The 21,766-nt window shown below is 43.1% G+C and overlaps 1 long non-coding RNA gene across 1 annotated transcript in view; it reads right to left on the reverse strand.

Moving 5' to 3' along the window:
• The window catches only part of LOC107312647, a 40,045-nt gene that overhangs the window by 7,942 nt on the left and 10,337 nt on the right, over nucleotides 1–21,766 (reverse strand). Inside the window, exons 2-8 of the long non-coding RNA XR_001554527.2 lie at nucleotides 15,711–15,875; nucleotides 14,938–15,015; nucleotides 14,404–14,454; nucleotides 11,358–11,508; nucleotides 7,643–7,812; nucleotides 3,385–3,533; nucleotides 2,034–2,229 (exon numbers count right to left, since the gene is read on the reverse strand). This is a non-coding gene — a long non-coding RNA (uncharacterized LOC107312647). The remainder of the gene's footprint in view (nucleotides 1–2,033; nucleotides 2,230–3,384; nucleotides 3,534–7,642; nucleotides 7,813–11,357; nucleotides 11,509–14,403; nucleotides 14,455–14,937; nucleotides 15,016–15,710; nucleotides 15,876–21,766) is intronic.

Genomic DNA, 21,766 nt, shown 5'->3' on the forward strand with positions numbered 1-21,766 from the left:
TGTCTAAGTTAACTGTACAAAAGACATACTATATTGAGAAAGAGCCAATTGTACTGAAATTACAAAGGATTAAGGAAGCAAGGTAGGATAAGTATATAAAAAAATCAATACCCTGGTTGGCTTTGTTTTCTTGTTCAGGTCAGATCATCTTTGTACATTCAGCCTGTGCGGTCAACTTGTGGACGATTTAGCTGATGAAGAGTTATTCCCACTTTTAAAATAAAGCAATTTTACAACTAATTGTTAATGAGCTGCCTTGCAATTCTTCTATTTTGGGCCAGAGCCGCTTTGAGTCAGGCCTGCCAAACCAAATTCTTTGACCCAATTTCTAAGAATAAATTCCCTCCTGAAAACTGCACGCACATCTTCACCAACCCATATCGTCCAGCCTGCTAAAACTGGGTTTTTATAATGGAAAAAACTCTGAGCCTTCAGCTATGGGGATGTAAATTAAGCCACTGTATTTTTATGGTCAAGGTTATTGTGAAAATCGGAGGTCAGTATTCACATGGCTTGGTGTCAAGGGAATTAACTGTACAAAGATCAGGTGATATTAAAATAAGGAAAAAAGCTCACAGGGGAAAAAAAAATAGGAACATTCAATAATGTATGAGGCATAGATGTGCGGTTGTTTAAAGTAAAAGAGCTGGAATATCTTTATTACTTTTACAGTAACAAATTGATGCAAGAGAAGAAAGGACTCCATTGCCTATTAAAGGGACTCTGTTGTCTTTGAAAAAAAATTATGTCCCCACAATCAAACTTTTAAAAGATTTATTATACAGAATGAGACAAACAGGTGCCATGTAATAGCTTTCAGATACCTGCAACCGCTCACAGCACTTCCCTTGCCTCTACTCTCTCTCTGTTCAGGCTGCAAATCCACATGTCACAGAGTGTACCTCACTGTGACCTCTTGCCCGTGCCATAAATCAATGGTAGTTTTGCTGTTGAGCTGTTGTGCTTAAATCAAGTCCTATGAGTATAAATAAAGACAATCACACAGTACCGCCGTGCTGTAATCCTGATGGAAAAGCATTTAGTAAAACAGATACATCTTAAGGCCAGAAACTTTGCAAGTGTGCCATTGCTGTATGCTTCAGAGGGAGGGCATCTCTGAGTCAGTGCAAAGAAGGGGCATTTTTTTTTGCACTTGATTCAGAAAATGGCATTTGTTCATTTCAAAGACAATATTTAACTGTGTTCAATTGGGCTACAAATGATGACTATCTAGAGTGAGTCCTATCTAGCCAAGGCATTTAAAAGGAAAATAGCTGAAAGTCTTCCTTGATAAAACCAACAAAATAAGGAAAAACGGAAAGAGCCGTTGTGCTGTACAGAAGAAAAATGCATTCATAATTTGAAAGAAAGAGTAAAACCAACTTATTTACAGTCTTTTTCTTAAGGGAGAAAAAGGTTTTGTCTCCAGCTGAAGAGCAGAGAGCAATTTCTAGTCCATCAAAGAGAGGAGCACTCAGCGCAGACCTGGTCAGCCATGCAATCAATTCCCATTATTTCTTTCTGAAAGCAACAAGCTTCTGTGAAGCTATATTTGTTCCATTTTGCTTGGGTGGATGATTTTACATTAATAATGAGATTAACGGTGAAAAATATTCACATGCTGAGTTCTCAAATCCCTATGTGGAACTTCAGTGTTTGTTTTCCTTCTATGATGAGATATCGGTGAAGAGAAAAAAAAGAGTGCTGAATATGTGCTGGCCACCTGCTGTGGTCAGCAGAATGCAGAGTTCAGAGGAGAAAGAAAATGATAAAGTCATAATTTGGTTGGACTGGATGGGACCTCAATGATCAACCACTTCCAACCCCTGCCATGGGCTGGCTGCCCCCAGCAGATCAGGTTGCCCAGGGCCCCATCCAGCCTGGCCTTGGCTTCTCCAGGGATGGGAAACCCACAGCTCCTGTGGGCAGAACACACATTGGAGGACCCTGCACAGCTGTACTAGTTAGCAGATGAGACTTGCTTAGCTTGTATTAAGACAGATGACATCACTGCTTTAAAAGGCAAGACTTACCTGGTTAGGATGCTGGGAAAATTCACTTCCACATGATGTTCATGATCCTACCCAAGTTCAGCTGATAGCAACGTCAGTGCTTGATGGAAGCTTTCAGTAGCATTCCCAAGGAATTCCATTTCCTCCAGCCAGACATACTCATCACATAACAGCATGATGGGCTCTGGTGATACCTGGGACAGGCAGGGTGCTGCAGCTGAAGGACCACAGGCAAGATAAAATTTCCCATTAAACCAAATTTTAACTTTGACACAGAGTCCATGGACGTATCCTGATCACTGCTATCTCTATGGTTTCTCCTGACTGTTTTGGAAGCAGCAGCATTTTCTTGCCACCCTCCACCATCTCCTCTTGGGAAACAGCAAGGTGTTTCTGCAGAACCAGGCCTGTTAAGTAAACCTCTGCTGCAGGGCATGACTCAGTCAACTCATCGCATTTTCTCTGCCCACACCCTAGAGCCACTGGGAAGCCTCAGGGAGCTTAAATAATGCGAGAGCATCAAACACTGAACCTTCTACTCCTTTAACATTTCCAGTTCAACCACTCTGTTTTCAGCCTCATCACATAGGGTGGTGAAGAAAAGAGATGTGGTGTTGGGCAGTTTGCCTTGCAGTGTTGTGTCAAGGGGAAAGGAACGAGAAAGTGTTCCAATGCATGGGCAGCTCCTCAGCAAAACCATTTTCTTCTCCCTTCCCAGTGGCCCAGAGTGCTCCCAGATCTGGGTATGCAATGACACGACCTAGGAATAAGTTGTTTGTGCAGGGATAGCAAGGAGCAATAGCACTGGCAGGGGAAATTACAAAAGAAAGCCAGGAGAGGAATGCATTGCAGGCATCAAGGAGATCTGGGCTGCGGGTTTGCTCATGTACCTCACTACATTACTGTATGTATCAGTGGAAAGGAAAACCATGGCAACAGAAACTTCCTTTGTACTTTAATTTATTGCCATTGAGATATTTGCCAAGTGCCAGCTCTCTGGGAAAAATGCATTTTTCATCAGCCCTACACAGAAATTAGCATCAGAAGAATTAATGCACTTAATAACTGTCAAGGAACACTGAGAAATGTGCCTGAGACATGAAGACAACTGTATTTATGAGTCCCTTCAACCTCTAGCAAACATCAGCTAACTGGATAAATGTCAGTGCAGGTTTGAATCATGATTTGGTGTCATTTTAAATTTAAGTGAAGCAAGAGTTTTCTTTATTTAGCTAACAGAGGAAGTGACATAATGAACAAAGGGCACAAGCTCCAGTTTGTGCTGCGGATCTCAGCCTTATGCCTAGAAGAAGATGAGGGCATTTCCCTAATGGGTCGAGGCTTAAAGAAATGTGTGTTTTGCATTAAGTACCTGAAAGTGTGGGCAGACATAGTAGATGCAGGGCTGAGTGCTCCAAGCCCATTCCCTGTCCTAGCCCATGGTTCTCCTCCTGCCACCTCACTCTGCCAACAGCACAACTTCTCCGTGTCACTGGTATCTTCATATCACATCTTGCTAATCTGCAGTGATAGAAAACAAGCAACAAGCTGCCCGGAGCATCTCCAGCCTTTGCAACCTTATCTCAAGAGAGCCTGTGTCTTGGTTTTGGCCCAAGGACAGAAAGAAGTAACCTTTTTTTCCCCTAAAACTAACGGTGAATCATAGCTAATGCATTAAATATACAGCACTCAGCCTTCAAATGCAATTTATATCACTACAGGTAGCATCATATCTTTTTGACTTTTTTAAGGAACATCAATCTCTGAGTGTTCCTTGCCTTCCCCCCCCCCCCCCCCCACCTTTAATTTAGCATACAGCCTTGCCAATAGACAGCAACACCTACTGTCAAACACACAGCACAGAATCAAGTCCTGGGCTTGCTTTCAGAGACTTACAGAGACCTTCAGAAATGTGTGTTGGGAGGGGCCTGTTTTCCCATCTGAAACAACAGCTTGTCTCTGGATTTCTAGAGGATGGTGCTTTCAGATGCATCTTGGTTTGGAGCCAGACTTCCTCCTCCAAACTGACTTCCTTCTCCAAACACTTTTTGCCTGCTCTGAAGGCTGCATTGCTGACATTCATGCCATGTCTACAAGCTTGTAACAAACCGACCACTTTGTTTGGCCACATGGTTTGGAAGGGAGCATTATCTAAGTAAAACATTCAAAATGGCATCTTTACTATAAGAAAAATAGAAACAGATTCATTGTTCTGCTGATGGAAGGAATTACTTCCTCCAGGGGCACGATTCAGCATGGTTAATCATAGAATGCCCTGGGTTAAAAAGGACCAGAACGATCATCTAGTTTCAACCTCCCTAATTTGCACAGGGTCACCAACTACCAGACCAGGCTGCCTTGAACCACATCCAGCCTGGAACCAATAAGAAACCACTTAACAGCATTACCTCCATATACTGGGAAGCCCTAAACTATCTGAAGTCACATGGCACTGCAATAGGCAGCTGAGGAAAGCCTCTACTTTGTACACATTGACGATGTACAAAAGCAAAATGTGAGGATGTATCAGATCCAGAGCAGTAATATTGGAAAGATGAAAGCATACTTACAGAGAAGGATGATGTTCCTACACTTGGAGTTTGCTTTGGAAAGCCATCTCTCAAGGGAGAAGGTAAGAAAGGAGCAGGCGGAAGCCGAGATCACAGGGCACCACTCCTTATAGGATCCTGACCCAAAGTGCCCCATGAGGCAATAAGATGCTGTCTATTTTTTCCATGGCACAGCTGTGTCCAGAAACAAGGGGTCTGCTGACACCGTTCCAGTACAGAACAGACAGTGTGCTGTGGTACCAAGCAGGGCACACACGGAGCAGCCCTATGGGATGCACCACATGACAGATTCACAAAGTGAATCCTCTGAAGCACTGTAATTGCTATCTGGGATGCATTATTGCCATACGGAGGTTTTAATGGAGAGTTAAGAGCAGTGCTGACCTTTAAATACCCTACGCATTCTAAGGCTGCACTGGATGATTTTACACCAATTATTTATTAGCATTATAAGTAAATGAGTTATTATCATTCATGAATTCTGTAACAGTCAATTTGTTTCTCTGCCCAGAGCCTTGAAGTGCCTATTTCACAATTTCTTAGAGATGTAACCATAGGAACTAAGTGGTTGGCAACATAAACCTTCATAATTAATGATGATAAGCCTTCACCCTATTGAGTGATACTGAAATGCATACAGAGCTGATGGAACACACCTCAAGGGCCACAGGGCCCCGAAGGCAGCAGCACATCGACTCACTGTATGTAACACTTGAGCGACTGCCTTGGCTCAGCTGTGTGGTTTTGCAGCTCTCCCACAAAGATGCATTCTGTGAAATGGAAGAACACGAAGGCAGATTTTCTGCCCTGGAAAGCAGCAATCCCTCTGAGCCCTAATGGAGAACAAAGCAGTGCCCCTGATCTTCTCTCTGAGTATCACAGAGCAATGGGAGATGGCAAGGGACAGCACTTACCCTGGGGATGGGCTTCCCCAGGAGCACTCAGCATGCAGTACCCAGGAGGAGTTCTGATGTAGGCTCTTTATACAGGGCCAAGAACAAGATGCATGAATAGTATCCTTTCTGCAGCCCAAACAAGGTGCACTGCCCATTTGCAAACTGGCTTGGCTGTTACTAGCAGTCACCCGCAGTGTTCTCCAGGGGAAAAAAAAAAAGGGAGAAGAAACCTATAGAGATACCTGTAAGATTCCCAGTACGTTTGTGAACTGTGAACAACAGGGAGCAAAAAGGGCTGCCCATGCTGATGGGATCAGCCCCATTAAGGATCAGAATAGGTTTTCCATCGAGTATTTCCTGAAGTAAAACTTGACAATGGACACAGCAACTGCTTCCCTACTTTCACCCACTACAGAAAAGTGAAGTGTTCTAGGAAAGAAGTTGTACAGGCTGTGTATACTTCCATGAGCAGATACACATACCAATAAATGCTTAGCCAAACTTTCTCTATACAGCACCTGGCAATAAGAAGCCCTCATTTCACTGCTGCAGCGCAATAACCTTCACAATGGAGAAACGTGCTTGAATATTTATTTACATTACGTAAACGACACCCATCCTTTAAGCAGGTTGTTCGTTATCTTTGTCATCAGAAACACTCAGAATCCTCTGTGTCTAAATGTATCCAATTTGGTACAGATACACAGGCGCTAGCAGATAACATCGTCACACAAGATAATAGGCTCCTGCTGCTAGATAAACACTTAGGGGAAGATGCACATTTGAATTCTTATTCTGTTGGTTTTAATGAGATGCCATCAGCTGAAGTTTACCCCCATATTTAGATGTCATTAAGAGAAGCTCTTTACAATCATAACAGTAAAAACGTTCCCAAGAATTTTTAGAGTAATTTCTACTGGAAATAGGTTTTTCTTGCAAAGTGTTTCTTTGCAGACTTCATACAGGACTGCATTGGTGAACAAGGAACCACAGGCAGCAAGGATGGGTCAGAGGGATCTCATGGAGCAGCCTGGGATGGTTGCCTACTGTGGCCAAGTGTACCCTGGAAAGGTTTGGACCTGAGGAGAGCCCCTGTTTACAGCAGTTTCATCTCTTCATCTTCATCCCAAGCACACAGGCTCTCTCCTGAACCACTCACAGAGAAGGAAATGCATTTGATTTTCAACCTACCACTGTTTCTGGAGGACGTTTTCCACAGCCTGCCCCCTTCTACATAGGATTGCATAGAGACTTTAAATAAACAGTAATTGACCATCATACCCCTATGTTACATAAAACAGCACTGCAAGATCCTGCTCTGAGGTGTCATAAACTATTTGCTCCTTGTCAATCAGCCCCCAAACTATACAGTGTCAGCCAGGAAGAGCTAAGCTGTGAGTCCAGACAATGACATGAAGGGCTGCCCCTGCATCCTCTACTGCTCCCCAGCAGCAGCAGCTTCCTGAAGCAAGAAAAGGCTTAAATCAGACAGGTTTACTGCTTCTCCTCCCTGTCTGCTCCACACACTGCAAAATTCAAATGCATCCAGCTCTGCATTCCTGGAACCTTGGTAACATCTGAGGATTTTAGGGTCTCCAAAATTCACATTCTCCTTCATATTCCAGCAGGGATAACTTGGAGTAATAATGATTTGGCCATATATACTCATATATTCTATCACTTTACACTCTAAGCAACTGCCTGTGGGTACAAAAACACATTTAAATGTATGCAAACCAAGTTAGCAAATGTCAGCTAGAGGTCTTAAATACAAACTGTGCCTCTCAGCCCCCAGGCTAGAAATCTAAATAAACAGATATTCTTTGCACTATGCTCTGAAGATTAAATTTAGCCTTTGTTAGACAAACAAAGGACACTGGTATTCTTTTCTATATATGATAAGCTTAAGGCATATATAATCAAGGCTTAGACCATTTGACATATTTTAGGTTAAGGATTTTAGCAGGGGAAGGGAAGTTTTAATACCTCTAGGAAAAGAGAAACGATTTTACAGCTTTTCCAAGTACACGGTCTACTTTATGCATGTTTCCAAAGTCGGTGCATGTTAGCAGGCTCCTAACACATATACCAGCTTAGACTGAAGATAAGGATGATGTAACTTCTCCAAACACTACTTTCCTCATTATTTCAATGTGATGTTTACCTGGAAATGGCTGTCCAATCAGGGCTGTGTCAGTTTGATGCAGCACCTGTGTCTCTTCTGAGCAACAGAGCTTGGCTTGCATCATGAGGATGGGGTTCCCAGAACTTCATACCCCTTCTGTGAGCTGCAGTCAGCAAGATGCACATCTGCAGGCTCCAAAACCTCCACACCTTTAAGAAAGGCAAAAATATCTCAACCACAGAACTGTAGAATCATTAAGGTTGGAAAAGCTCATCCAGACTAGCCATCATTTTTCTACATGTGCTTCTCTGCACCCAAGGGAACTGTTAAAATGACAGGTATGGAATAAAGAAGGTTTGAGTTCTTAGTGGTTCCTCTGGATGATGGAGGAGTGGTTTACAGCCTAACGCTTACCAAGAATCGGAAAGAAAAAATCAGAAATGACCTGTAGGGAAAATTGTAACACACCCACAAGGACAAAACTTGAAGAGAAAGTTAGGGAGAGACCCAGCCACTGTGTTGTATCGAAAATAGGAAAACTAAATATACCGGAGGACTATTTGCTCCTACAGGTCTGTCAGAGGGGTTTCTTGCTTTTTCTTGAGCCCCTTTTGGGCTTTGCAGTATGAAATCAGGGCACATGTTCATCTCAACCTTTTCCTCCCCTCTGAGTATTTGCATTTCTTCATATTTCTCCAGGCTGAGCTGATTAACACTTTTCTTGCTTGTGTTTCTGTTCTGCTCTAACTTACCCTGCATGTCTCTGCATTCTTTATCCGTAAACTTGTAACCCATGCAGCACATATCTATTCTTCCAGTTCAGCAATCATTAACATGAATATGAGCAGTCCACGTTCCAGCTGTAACGTGCTGCTTGTGGTTGCCACCCACACTTGATTGCTTTAATTTACCCATTTTATTTCTCTTCACGTGGCTAAATGAATTTTTTATGTCCTCAGGCCATGCTTGCTGACCTGGGAGATCATTTTATTGTGTGGTTCCTTATAGAACACTTCTAGTTCTGCTAAATTACTTCCATATTTTCTCGAGGTATGCTAGAAGACATTCTTTTGCTACGCGTTTTGCAATTGAGAAGTGTTGCTTTAAGCTGGGTGCCCCGATGCTCTGAAAGTGGGAAATGAGAAACCCCTGGAAAATAGAGGGGCGGTTGAAAAGGGTGACCCAGTATCTTCAAATGATTAGTTCTACTGCATGCTCAAGGACAGCAGGTGCTATTTACAGGGAAGAAGCAGAGGGATGCCACTGTTCTTTCCTTCAAATGCCTTTTCTCCTGTTCTTTTCAACTTCAGGGAGACAGGAAGGAGGTGGATGTAGCCTGCCCCTGCCCCAAGCCTCTCTGGGTGCTTTATGACATCCTTCTAGGAGCAAGGAGACAGTGTGGACATAAGGACTTAAATGAGCTCAGAGAACCATAATAAACGGTCTACCTCACCACCATCCACCATGAGGGACTCTGAGGCCAGAGGTTGGCCAACACTGCAAGAACAAGGGTTGAAGAGCCGTAATAACAGTTATGTTCCATGAAGCTTTGCTAAGCTGAGTTACACATCATTAAGTAATCCAGAATGATTCTTAGGGCCCATTGTTATTCAACAGAGGGCAATCAATAGAACTTTATAATGTTTTGTCATGTTGTTTCAAGAATAATGGATTTGGGTACAGAGACAAGGCCTTGTAAACCCCCTGCAATAAGATACTTTCTATTAGGAAAGTAGAGAACTGTGATTGTTGATCATCTAATTAAATTTCAGGCTAAGTTTGCTGTAATTTGATTTACTGATGTGCTCTGAGTGAATCACAAACATTTTGAAATAAGAGGCTAGTATGACAACTGTGCACAATGATACAGAAAATAAAGGCTTTTTCCATGCCAATTGGAAATAAATCCACAGTTATTTAAATAAAGGCATGAATTATTTATAGAATTTCTGTAGCACAAAGATGCTGATGCAAACACTATCATAACAGAGAATATAAAAGCAAAAGCTAAATATGTGACTTAACTGCCAATGATTCCATAACATGTCTGCAGAAATAGTACTTGGTTTGCTATAGAAGGCTTCATACATATAGTGGGCAAGAGTTTTCCTATATTGTGTTTGTGTAGTCAATTAGAGTACATCAATATGGTCAGACTAAATAATTTTATCCTAGAATGAGATATTTGTTAATGTTATCTTGTGGAGAATGTGTCTCTTGGGAACATCCAGCCAGACTTGCCCATATCCACCAAATGATCAATTATTTAATGCCTTCCATCAAAAGGAAGCATCTTGCAAGATGAGGGGGAAGAAAAACCAACAAAAAGCATCTGTAAACAACATAAATGCAGCAGGACCTTAGGTCTAGACCAGAAATATCTGCAGAAAATATTCACTGGTGTTTTGTGTAAATCAGAGCTAGCTCCATTTTGTATATGATCGTATCTGAGCTCTCTGCTCCTTGGAAATGATTTGGAGCTGCAGATATGTCTGTTAAACAGTGGCTATTTGGCTGCCTCAAGCAAGAGTTTAAGGATCACGGCTCATGCAAGGTGCAGTGAAAGATTGGTTCAAATCAGTAAATAGACCTTGGTAGATTCAGAACAGAATCCATGGAAAAAGATGTGAACCATGCTATGCTGCTTCAGAGACCCACTGCTAGGATTGTGTTATTTCAATTATAAGCTGCCCTGCAGCTGGTAATAAAAGAAGTGAAATGATAGCCTCGAGGTGCTGTGCTTGCTGCATCTATAGTATTAAGCAGTGGCCTCATCCCATCTGTAACAGGGCATCACCTAAAGAATAACCTTGTTTTGCAACACAGCTAAACTTGGCTTTTCAGAGAGGGAATGGGCCCCCCAGAGCTCACACAAAGACAAAGCTGCTTCATAGGAGCACATCAGCAAAACATAATTTCCAGAGGAGCTCTTAATTGACTGCACTTGTGGAAGATGCATCAAAATGTCCCAAAATGAGCACATTGTTGCTTTTTCAATTTGCTGACAGTTTGCCTGCAGGTAAACCTCCAGCACACTAATAGTTTTTCTTGGCCAACATAACCAATATAGATTTAGTATCTCTCTTTGCTAAATAAGAGGAACATTTACGATAGCTGCTGGCTAGAAAATTAACCAAGTGAACTCTTCAATTTCTTTGTCCCTCTCTGTCTTCCTCATTAATTTTTTATGGAAAGCAAAGACTAATTCTGTCTCTCTGCTTGTAATCACATTCAAAACATGTTCATGACTCAGTAATCTGCTTATGAACATTGCCGTACTCTGCAGTAACTCTGCAGACACCCACATTTGGGGCGGTCTGAATGCTCACACGGTTTGCAGTTGCCAGCAGGGCTTTTTTTTTTTTCCCTTTTCCTTGCAGTTTAGACTCTCCTCCATTATGAAAGCTAAGGAGAGGAACAGGAAACCCATCAAGCCAACGTTAGGAGCCATAAGATGCTATTCACCACGCTGTAAAACTCTACTAAGCGATTTCTGATGGCTAAATTTAAAACATACAACTTCTGCTGGTGCTGCATAGAAACAGAGCCCAGCCTGAAAGGACAGATGTGCAATCCCACATTCGTTCCCTCAATGCAAGGGAAGTCTGATCCAAATTTGATATTTTGGCTTGAGCAAATGCAAATAGCGTCCTTCCTCTGCATACAGAACACACCGTGGATGAGGCTTCATTTTAAAATTACACTAGATGCCTGCATGGGTAACTTTCTGAGCCATGTTCAGCATCATAATTACCTGCTTCAATCAGCGATAGGTTGCTGTCACACAACAGGGCCATCCAATTGGGTGGTATCTTTGCTTGCAGTTATTATTCCTCTTTCTGTCCCAGATAAAGGCCACTTGGGAGCAACTCCAAGAAGGCATCCATGTCACCTTCCAATAGCTACTGGAATAAACGATGACCAAGGTGAACTCACATTTAACAGCAATAACTTGTGTGCCCCTCCCAAATAGACAGAAGGCAGTGAAACACAAGGGACAATTCCATGGGAGCAGCAGACATACAGCTGGGCTCACTATGGTTGTTTGCATAGCTTCACAACCCCGCTAATTCTACCTAAGAGAGAAATGGTGAAGGAAAGTGATAATAATTACCAATTAGGCAAATGAGCTTTTAGTTACAGCCAGATTTTAGACCACAAAAATAAGTGATGAGCACACATGCCAAAATCAGCTGTCTTGCACATTAATTAATGTATTTACTTATTGGAGGAATCTGTGGACAGCACAAAGGCGCTGCCAAGAGGGTCTGTAGCAAAAACTGAGCGCTTCTACTTCAATCCTTACTCAATACACAACAGACATACACATATATACCACACAGAGAGCTGGTGATGTATTCCAGTGTTCTCTCATGCTTCCTGCAATCACAGTCACTAACAATAATATTTTGGAAGAAGCTAATTTGTCATATCATCAAAAGAAAACAAGCACGGCCTTCCCAGCTCTGCTCATGCAACAACACACACACACACACACACACACACACAAAAGATTCCTTTATCCTAAAGAATGATCCACAAGTTGCCTGAAAATAAGCACATGGAAATAAACACCACAGATATAAATGGGAGAGAGTACTAAATGAGATGTTTGTTAGGTGAAGAAATAAGGCAGCAACTCTTGCCTTCTCCTCTAAACTAATCCTGTTTGATGTAACGTGTTCATCATGGTGCGCTTACAGCCAGGCAGGGATTTGCTGGAAAGATGTGGTTGTGGGGACATGCAAGTGGGTCAGAACAACACACTGCTGTGTGCTGAATCCAATCGTGTCTTAACAGTTGCCTCTTGGAGGAAGTGTGAGGACAAAAGCACTCTGCTGCCAGCTAAGCAAAAACCCTCCTCAAAGTTCCTGTGTGGAACGTACTGTACTTCTGCTTATTTACTGTTTCTTTGTTTTATTTTGCCAGCCACAGTATTTCCATATTAATGGAGAGCATGCTCATTTTAGGCTTTAAAACTGGGTCAGCACACCCAGAAAATTCACACCAAACTGCAGCTCCTGAGCACAGATAGGCAGAGTTGTCAAAATGTTCTCATCACTGAGTAAATTTGTGCTTAGAGCAAAACCAACAGCCCGGAAAACACAAGTGCCCTGCAAGCTATCAATTAGCCCTTACATCAGGAGAAACTTGTGTCAAAAGGAAATTACTTCCATCTTATGAAAAGAAATTCAGCTCTGCTCTGACTTAAGGAAAAGGACAGCTTAGGTAAGACTCGATTTGCTGGAAGAAAGGGGAAGGTCTGTGCCGTTTGGTGAGCTCCTATAGGCACCTCCTATAACCTCGGTGGGTACAGTTGTAGCTTACAGATTTTCTGAGACTTTAAAGATTTTCCCTTCCTCACCAAGGCCACACAAAATTGCTTTCAGGAGCTGTTTGCACAAAAGCCATGAAGTCCAAAGTCTCAAGACCAGGACAAGGAATGTGTTGGACACTGAGCTCTCCTTTCAAACCCTTTGCCCAAGTCAGTTGCAGTGGGGACATAAAGCAGTTCTCCCAGACCCTACCTATGCAATTGCCTGCCCTGGGCTATGTGCAGTTCAGGGGGAAAATACTGTCTTTTAGGAAACTGGTATTTTATAGAGAAAATATATCTCTTCAATTCTCCAGACATCTGACTGTGCTGGCTGCTTGCAGCACATTTAGAAGAACCAGGGGCAGCATCCCATCCCATCCCATCCCATCCCATCCCATCCCATCCCATCCCATCCCATCCCATCTGTGCAGCTGTTGGGGAAAATGTGAAGCAATGTGACTGGTGTGGGACAGCACAATTCAAGATGTATGAGGAAGGCACTATTTTTGACATTCTGGGAGTTTCATTTGCAATGGCTCAAATTGGACTTCTGGTCTTTTCTGAGCTGCTTTTACAGCAGTTTTATTTAGCTAACCCTTATCAAGACTATGCCTCAAAAGCACAGTTTTTCATTAAGACAATTGACATCTGTTGTTTTTCTTTTTTTCCTGATAAACTCAGAAAATTTGGAGCAGATCTAGGATAGGAAAATATCTGAAGCACTTTTATCCCAGGTTACACTTAGCAGTAGTGCTTCCCAGCTCCATATCAAACACAGAGCCAGATGGTGGTAAGCAAGTGAACTTCTCCCTCCTGTGGATCTTTGTGCAGGCCTATGTAGGCAGTAATGAAGCCTACACAGAGCACACAAATCCAATACTCAGAGGGTTTTTCAAATGCAAAGATCAAACCTTCAAACTGAAGGGTAGGTAGAAAAGTCTAAAAGACTGTTTTATTATCTCTAGTTCTGGGAGATGTGCTACTAAACTGCTGCAAGTTATGCTTAGGTGGGGAAAAGTGTCTTGCGCATGGTTGAGCTGACATGATAGAGTGAACTGCCAGGCAGAAACATGGCATAGAAATCCACATAAAATGTCCCATGGATCTGAGGGAAGTCAGAATTTCCTCCCAATCACCCCCACTTCTCTGCCTTCCTGCCCTGATGTTTTCCTGCTCCAGTCTCTTTATCTTCTTCTACATAGAAAAGAACTGTAGAGCACTTAGAGTTGGAAGGGACCTCTGAAAACCATCTAGTCCAAATCCCCTGCAACAAGCAGGGACACCACAGCTAGAATGTGGTGACAAGACATCCTCAAAGCTGAATCTTTCCCCTATTTACAGGGCCCCAGTCATCCTCTATCTGCTTCCCTTCCTTTTTGCCTCTCTGCCTACGGAGCAACTATAGAAAATCAATAAATTAAACATTAATCTTTACCATGTAGAGTTTTCCCAGCCAAAAGACTCAAGAGAAATAAAAACTCACCTCCCTTTCTCCAGCCAAGGACCTTCCAAGGGTTTCAGCCCTACGAGGTAACTGAGGACACAGAGGTGAAATTTGCTGAGATGCATTTTCCCACTCAGGTTCTAATTTAGTGTTATTGGCTGTCTGTGGCTCCCAGCCCCAGGCCAGGCTGTCCAGTTTCCAAACAGCCCCCAAACGCATCGTCTCAGACACAAGGGAACTGAATACAAAGGAAAATAACCCTTTTGAAACACACAATGGCTCTCGAGCTACTGAATGAAGTAAATGTAAATGGAATCCTCAAGATCAGTTGATTAGAAAAAAGCCACAACATAACGCATAAAAGGATTTCAAGCAAGGTACATTTTCAAATAAGGCATACAATCCTCCTTCTAGTTTCAGTATTGCAATACAGGGCTACATCTATCAGCATGGTGCACAGGATGCACAGGTCACAAGAGTTCAGCCTTGAATTTGTAGGAAAAAATGATGCTGTATGTATTTTCCAGTTCTTGCCTACATTAAACTCCCCACCTTGAGATATGCAACACTTACCAGCTCACACATCTGACATTTCCTGCAATCCTTGCTTTGACTGAATGCCCGTCCTCCTGTTTTGGACTATTTCAGAGCCTGTTAACAAGGAAAAACAGAACTGGCCAGGAAAATAAATTACTATTTGAAAAAGATCACAGCAGCTCCGACATGTTTCTAAGTAACTGGACAGAGGAAGGTGACAGCAATTGTAAACCACAGGCCCCAAAGTACCCAGACTAAGTGACCATGCATTAGAAATCAGGCTTTATGTTCTTCCAAAGGCATCCATTTTTCTTGTGTTAATGGTTAATTCAAATCACCTATTTGATGTTTAAGAGATCACTGTAACTTGCTGGCAAGAATACATTGATGAGCTACTGTCACGTCACAGTACTTTCAGGAAAGACTTGGCACTAAAGCTAGAAAACTGACCCCTAACCTACGTCCATAGATAGGGAAGGCTTGAAATACTGAGGTCTATTTTTCAGAGAGATGTTGCACAGATAATAGCAATCGTGATACAGTACAGCATCGAGTTGCATCTTTGTCAGAGCTTTGCAATGGACAGTAAGAGGGTACACTTACAAAACATCCTTTGACAAAAGACTTGCCCCATTTGAAGGGACTGAGGCTGCTCAGCTCCATCGAAGAAAGCTTTAGTGCTGCCTCCAAGCGCACAAGCTTCTAGGGACACATAGGGTGATTTTACTTCCCTTTTTGCTGTTATTCTGCAAAACAAGAATGGGCAGTGCCCAATACAGGCTGAATTGATTATAAGGAAGCATTCAAACCTTGTGGAGCTGAGTCAAGATGTGCCTCGATAGCAGGGATAGGGCTCAGGTGAAGGGCTTCCCTCCCTCAGCTCTGCTGCAGATCTTGCTGGGTACAAAACACCTTCGCAGACTTCCACCCTGCTCTAGTGGCTCAAGTCACCCACCAGCCTTTTGTAATTGGCTCTGCAACAACAAACAACAACAAAAATAGAGAGAAACTGCCTCTCGGTGAAGAAAAATTTGCAAGAAGGAAAAGATGAATGTGGAACAGCTGTGCTGTGGAGTTTGTGAACAATTTGCTGAAAATAAACTTTAATGGCAAATTAAGAACAGAAATTAGCTCTGCAGAGCTCTGTGCTCTCAGTGTGTAACTTGGTTGCACAGCTCGGCACCGGGAGCAGCTCTGCTGGCAGGAGCTCCTCAGGAGCAGGCAGTGACATGGGAGCTGCTTTCCCACAATCTGCTCAGCTCCGGGCAGGTTTTTTTGCTTTCAGAAACCCCAACTGCACTGAGCCCGTTCAGGAAGCAGAAAAGAGACAACAGCCAAGTGCATCAGCTCAGCTCTTCCTTTTCCCTCCACATCACTCCCAAGAGGTAAAGTGATTTTTGGGCAGCTGTCAGATGCTATCACTCATGTCAGGAAAACTGTGGGCTGCCCAGTTTAGCTGTTCCTCTGCAAGATGGATTTATTTTCCCCTGTCGCAATCAGGATGGCATCACCCCAGTCTGACCAGCCCTGGGTCTCTCCAGTGATTTCATCTTCTATCCCAGGTGTGGCAGGGAGCTGACAACTAACAGGCAGTGTGCACTCCGTGGGCCAATTTGAATGCATTTTCTGAGCTTGTCAGAAGTGTGAACCCTTCAACCTGCATCTCTCCCATGTATCCAGCAGAACAAACTCCAGCTCCAAATTCCACTTCCTGCTCTGATCTCAGCTGAGGCAGTTTGCACCGTGCCATGCACTGCCCTGCAAGGGGCAGCTCTACTACATCCAGTGACACCTCTTTTTTTTTGGCTCTATTTGCCAGCAAACCTTGTCCTGGAGGAGCCCGTAGCTTTGGGTTCAGCATCAGTGTCAGCTCCCTCCCTGTCCATGGAATGCTGGGGTCACCATCCCTGGAGGTGCTCCAGAACTGTGGAGGTGTGGCAGTGAGGGATGTGGTTATGAGCATGGCAGGGTGGGCTGGGGCTGGACTAGATGATCCTAGAGGTCTTTTCCCACCTGAATAATTCTGATTCTGCTGCCAGTGCCTCAGCACGTTGGAGGAGCTACCCATGAGCACTGGGTCCCTGGTCATGGAGAGTTTCTCTGCTGCACACTGTGTGAGCAGGGTCTTTGAGTTAAACCCCTTGGCTCCATCATCAATTTCTCCCACAATGGCTGAACACTGACAGGGAGAGGGAAGGAAACAGAGCTATTCCTCCTCCTCTGAAAGGATAAAGGCCAATAAAAAATGGGTATTGGCAGTCTGGCATGAATTACCACATACACTGGTGTTCTGAAATGTCCCAGCTTTGCCAACATGCCTGACTGCTTTGTGGACATTGAATAAAATGACCCCAGACACAACAGGATCCACTTATGCCTACAGAAATGATGGCAATTCATCCTGTGGCTCATTCAGCCAGCTCCAATCACTGATTTTGCTTCAGTTAAGAAAAGACATAAATCTGCCTAATTTTTCTCTCTGTAATTCACATCAGACAATCTCCATTTACTAAATGTGATTGATAAATGAATTAATTGCACGACATTCATTCCTGACATCAGTACAGAACATGGAAACTGGAAAGAACGCAGTAGGAACCTCTAATTCTGGAAAATAAGTGCTGGATTATTCAAGAAATTTTTGAGCTCAGTACCGAGAGATTTTCAGGCTCGGTACCAAGGAAAGATTTAAAGCCTATTTAACCTTGTATAGTTATTGTATAGTTCAATTCTTCCTCTTCTAACACTGTCAGCTGCCAGAAGAGATCACAAGAGTTCCACGGCCAAACATGAAAGCCCATTTGGATGGACATATTGCATCTGGCAGAAAAGATTTCCCACGTTGCTTCTTGTTTTTTGGACTTGTTCTGCCACTCCAAAGAGACAAAAGATCTTTTCCTTCTTTTTTAATATCCAGCCAGCGTGTAAAACAAAAATATTTCCTCTTCAGCCCTCAGCATTCATAGCTTTTTATGTCTACTTGCAGGTTAAAGGAAATAGAATGGCAGAATTGCAATGTATAAATTAAGAGGTCATCCCTGGCAAAAGGCAATAGTGCAAGGCTCCCAGCAAACCCAGGCTCACGAGGAGATGGCATTTGCTCCTTGACTAACCCACAGCCACAGGACAAGTCGTGGTTGAGATGTGCCCTGATTAATGGAAAATTGTTCCTCAGAGACAATGAGTCACTCATTATGAAACACGAAGCACGTCCAGTTATTCCAAACTGGAGGACAGTCACTAGCTGCTCAATAAGCTTTATTACGGCCTCTCCTATGAGTTTTATGTATGCAATCAAAGCATCTACATCGAGTTCTGCAAGTTTTAAGCACCTCCATAAAGCAACATAATGACCTTCACAAAAAACCTAAAAGTTAATAAAGGCCAATAATAATCAAGCTTCGCGTCAGCAAGGTACAAATATTAACCATATGCAAATTGCACTGATAAATCTAAAGGGAGCAGGCAGCAAACAACACTTCGCGTAGTCACTGGGCTTATTAGGACCAAATAAAAGCATCAAGAAAGGCTCTAGATGCCACATTTGCACGACAAGTCATAGGGTAGACACAGGTCTTAAGCAGGGAAACTAAATGTCTCCATAGACCTCTGTAAAAACGAAAGGAGCAGAGCTGCAATTCAAATGCCACTTAATTTTTATGACTTTAACAGCTAAACAAATGCCCTTTGCCATGATTGGTTAAAATTCCTCTAATGACATACAATTAGGAAAGGTATTTAATAAATCAGTACAAAGCCCTGCTCGCCTCAGGCTGACTGGCACCTCCATGCAGGTCCTTGCAAGCTGTCCTGCTTGGAGTGGCCAGGGGTGCAAGTGGAGAACAGCATGGGCACAACTGCTCTCTGCAGCACTGCCTCTGTCTTACTGCATGTTCCCTCTATACACTTATTCTTGCACAGAGCCCATAACATCGATCACTGGCAGGAAAGACTATCAGAGCTCTCCCTTTTCTATTCTTTTTCTCCTCCAAAGTGATCATATAAAGATATACAGGTAATCCCAAAGCTCCTCTACCAAAACAAGGTTTGATCTATCACTGTTTTCACTGGATGTTTGTCATCACCTAGCAAAGGACCTGAAAGGTTTTTTTAACTAATAGAGGGGAGATTTAGGTAAGATGTCAGGGAGAAATTTTTCTCTGATAGGGTGGTGAAGCACTGGAACTGCTGCCCAGAGCTGTGGGTGCCCCATTCCATGGCCCATCCCAAGGCCATGGATGGGAAGCCTGAGCCAGTGGGGGCACCCAGCCCATGGCAGGAGTGGGACTGGATGGGTTTTGAAGTTCCTTCCAATCCAAGCCCTTCTGTCATTCTTGCATTTTCACTTATTTAATACACAGTGTATTTAACAGCAGTGTTTCAGCTGGTTTTCTTTGTACTGCACTACAAGATTTATGGAGTAGCAAGATCTATCCCTTTTCTAAATACTGATAAAGGAAGAAAGCTGGAAGGAAAAAACAAAACCCAACAACTGTGATTGCACCATCATCCTCTTTTCTGTCCCCCCTTTCTCCTCCTGTGCTCCAGAAGTGGATCCTAGCTCTTAAACCAGCACAGAGATCAATGGAGAGAGAAATTTCATCAGCAGAAGCATTGTTACAATCATTCCTTAAACACAAGAACACAAATCAGGTTTAACTTGCCTTATCTGGATATTCTCAACCATGCCACAGGGAGCCTACTACCAACTACCAACACCACAGACCAACCAAGGATCATCCCAGCACCAAGCTGCTCTGTTCACACAAGAGGGATTTCATGAGCAGTTCACATCTTTCTACATACTATCAATCCATCACCTTTTTCCCCTGCATATGAAAGGCAACCACACATCACACCCATGATGAGGAGCCAAAGGCAGCTTCAGTCTTAATGCGTTTGATGGTACCAGCAGACCTTTACAATTCAAGGAGGACATCTTGCACACAGGTTGGTGGCTGTAATAGCAGCCCAGCTGCACCAAACCTACATTTAAGATAACCCATTTCCCACCCTGCCTGTAATTCTAGCCCTTGTCCCACTTTGAGCTGAAAGTGAGGCAACACAAGCTGAAATCAGTGCTTCCAGAGGCCACACTGCCTGCAACCGCAGCACAGCCACAATTGATTTTCCTTAGGGGTCTTCCAGGCTGCTATTCTGGGCCTATAATTACATCGCCAAACAAAGTTGCCTGTCAAGATCAAGTCTACTTTCCTGATGATGCTGATTTCCTCTTCCTTTTATATTGCAAAATAACACAGTTAGGATGAGGGAGAGCTTTTTTCAGATTTCTCTTTTTCCATCTAGGCTGCATAATTTTAACCTCCAAAGTAGGTCAGCTCGGAGAAGGAGCATTTAATTTAATCTGTTACAGCAATTAACAAAACTGTTTTATTGTTAGAGACTAAATATGAAGAGTTTACAGAAATACCAGCTCCTTGGTGTAAATGGTTCTTAGGCAGTACCAAGAAAAAACAGCCAAGATACAGAGGAAGAATAAAGAAAAGAGCCTGACAGAAGCCCTGACATTCTGGGCATCCTATCACTCCTTGGGATCTGAAGCATTGTTATCCCATCCACTAAGACATTCAGTACACTCACAGCGCACACATCCCACTGCAAATGATGTGTCAGAGGTAAGGAAAGTCTTACAAGACTCCAAGATTCAATACATCAGGCCTCATATTTTCTGTCCCTAAGTCCTTTTCTTTATCATTAACCATAAAATGTAGCACGGAGCCCTTTAACATAAATAAAATAGCAAACAAAACCTTTTTCTCTCCCTCTCTTCCTGGCAGCTGTGCTGTGGTCACAGCTGAGGATACCTCAGGGTGGGTTTGGGTGTTTCCAAATGGGTCCCTGCACCTTTCCTTTGGCCATGAAGCACAAAGCATCAAGTACAAGAGTGCTGGCTGAAGGTCTTTGGGCAGACCCTCTCACTGCTGCAACCTGCTGGAATTCTGCTTTGGCATCACTTTCCCTTGGTTTGGCAGTCACTGCTCTATGGGCTTTGGGCCTTTTTTCTCTCCCCAGTTTTGCCCTTTTGTTGTGCTTGTTAAGAGTCTCAATAGAGGAAACAACCGGCTGTGCCAAGATGAGGAAGATGCTTGTAGCACCAGACCCCTGATGTCTGTTCATTCCGCCCCCTCCAAGACCGAGGTGCCAACTTGCTGTCTGTTGTGTCCCACCTGCTCTTTCAGCTCTCCTCATCACCTCAACAATTCCAAAATGCTGGAGCAGGAAGGCAGAGAAAAGCCTGGAACTTGCTCCAGCTTCCTGCAAAAAACAAATCTCCATCTACTTCCCAAGGAGAAGGAGCTGACCTTTAAATCTCACGTTGCATTCGGCTTGAAATAACTCAGAGCTCCATTCCTACAAAGATTTCTGAGGATATTAATCACATACAACAATGCACACAGTTGGGGTGTTTGTTCACTGCCTCCTTATTACCCCAAACCCCCAGTAAATAATCTCTTCTCACCTGCTGGTGCCTGGGGAACAGATACACCTCAGGTGTCGTCTCATTTCTTGCCGTGTTTTACACCTTGCAGTCAGGGATTTCACCACCTTTGTAGATCTATTCTGCTGAAATCCTTGGCTCCTTTTTGGACTAAAATTAAGCCTCCTTCACTGTGCATTTAATTAACTTTTATTTGCTTGACATTTCGTTTTTATTATTTTTAAGCAGTCTGGGACTCTTGGCATTAGAAGTACATGTAAACTAATCCAACTGATAGACTATCTTTGCAAGGACTATTTCATTTTATTTTTACCATGCCGCTAGGAATATTTTTCTTGTAAGAGAAAACAGCTGCAAAAGTTCGCCTCGATTATCTCAGTCAGGCTGACACCATGCAAGGCAATA

The sequence above is a fragment of the Coturnix japonica genome, chromosome 4 (assembly GCF_001577835.2).
Source record: "Coturnix japonica isolate 7356 chromosome 4, Coturnix japonica 2.1, whole genome shotgun sequence".
NCBI classification, from domain to species: Eukaryota; Metazoa; Chordata; class Aves; order Galliformes; family Phasianidae; genus Coturnix; species Coturnix japonica.